At 46.5% G+C, this 1,984-nt stretch overlaps 1 pseudogene; it reads left to right on the plus strand.

The window, feature by feature from the left end:
* The first annotated feature begins 1,052 nt into the window (after nucleotides 1–1,052).
* LOC124620537 lies at nucleotides 1,053–1,170 on the plus strand (annotated as a pseudogene).
* Nucleotides 1,171–1,984: the final 814 nt, after the last annotated feature.

Genomic DNA, 1,984 nt, shown 5'->3' on the forward strand with positions numbered 1-1,984 from the left:
GAAAACAATGAATACTGGTTTCAGCCTCTTAAACGGTCAACTTCAGATAAGAATACAAACATGCAGTGACTATATCAAGACAATACGTAAAGCACTAGGTCATTTCAATGTTAACATCATGAAGGAAATTTCAACTTAAAACGGTATTGAAAATATACGTATGTGACACTATTGAGCAGTATGCTTCACATACGTTTGTTTTATAAGGGGCAATCAAATGTAAAGCGTAGTCAAATGAAAACGAGGTAGATGAACATAAGTAGGTAAGCTAGAATGAGATTTTCACTCTGCAGCGGAGTGTGCGCTGATATGAAACTTCCTGGCAGATTAAAACTGTGTGCCCGACCGAGACTCGAACTCGGGACCTTTGCCTTTCGCGGGCAAGTGCTTCGTGCTTCGGTAGCTCAGTTGGTAGAGCACTTGCCCGCGAAAGGCAAAGGTCCCGAGTTCGAGTCTCGGTCGGGCACACAGTTTTAATCTGCCAGGAAGTTTCAGTAAGTAAGCTGTTTATTTAATCAAAAGCAATGCAATAACTTTGATACGTTTATCCCTAAGTGAGACAAGAAGGTCAGTACCTTCATGGAAAAAGTTTGCAGTTGCCTTCGGAACCCTGATTGACCCAAGCGTGTACCTCTTTGTACGAATAACATCGATAGCCACGAATGTTTTTTCAGGGCTCCAGAAATATGGAACTCGCATGGGGAGGCATCGGAACAGTATGAAGGATGTGTAAGGGCTACACAGCGAAGCCCATATGTTGACAAGGTTGTTTCCACTATGCTGCACAAGTTTCGCTGGAAAGTCCTTACAAATTCTCATAGACTCCCGCTCTCTCCCCATGCGATTTCTACGTGTTTGGAGCCCTGAAGAACGACATTCATGGCTGTCAGTTTGCTTCGGACGAAGAGGTACACACTTAGGTACCATCATGGTTCCGTAGGCAACCACAAACATTTTTCTACGAAGGCATTGACTGTCTTCTCCTACAGTGGGATAAATGCATTAACAGTTATCGCAATTTTTGAAATAACAGACAGTTTACTCAATTTTTTGCCAATATTCTTGCCGCAGTGGTAACACCGGTTCCCGTCAGATCACCGAAGTTAAGCGCTGTCGGGCTGGGCTAGAACTTGAATGGGCGACCATCCGGTCTGCCGAGCGCTGTTGGCGAGAGGGGTGCACTCAGCCCTTGTGAGGTGAACTGAGCAGATACTTGAAACTTTCCTTGCAGATTAAAAACCGTGTGACGGACCGAGACTCGAACTCGGGACCTTTGCCTTTCGCGGGCAAGTGCTCTACCTTCTGAGCTACCCAAGCACGACTCAAGCACCGTCCTCACAGCCTACTTCTGCCAGTACCCCGCCTCCTACCTTGCAAACTTTACAGAAGCTGGCCTGCGAACCTTGCAGAACTAGCACTCCTGAAAGAAAGGATATTGCGGAGACATGGCTTAGCCACAGCCTGGGGGATGTTTCCGGAATGAGATTTTCACTCTGCAGCGGAGTGTGCGCTGATATGAAACTTTCCTGGCAGATTAAAACTGTGTGCCGGACCGAGACTCGAACTCGGGACCTTTGCCTTTCGCGGGAAAGTGGTCTACCATCTGAGCTACCCAAGCACGACTCTTGATTGATAAGTATTGGCTCCGGTCTCGTAAACTGACATACGGCCGGGAAAGCGGTGTGCTGATCATACGGCCCTCCACATCCGCATCCAGTGACGCCTCTGGTCTGAGGATGACACAGCGGCCGGTCGGTACCGTTGGGCCTTCCAAGGCCTGTTCGGACGAAGAGACTTTACTCATTTTTTTCCATTTGTTCCTTTTCATTTGACTGTCCCTTATAAGTAGGATTGTAAGTTGAAATTCCCTTCAGAATGTTGACACTGAAATGACTAATTGTCGTACCTATTCTCTTCATGTAGATATTGCATGTCTGAATCCTCATCTGAAGAAAACTGTTTAAGGGCTTGAAACAAGTAATCA

Source organism: Schistocerca americana, chromosome 6 (assembly GCF_021461395.2).
Source record: "Schistocerca americana isolate TAMUIC-IGC-003095 chromosome 6, iqSchAmer2.1, whole genome shotgun sequence".
NCBI classification, from domain to species: Eukaryota; Metazoa; Arthropoda; class Insecta; order Orthoptera; family Acrididae; genus Schistocerca; species Schistocerca americana.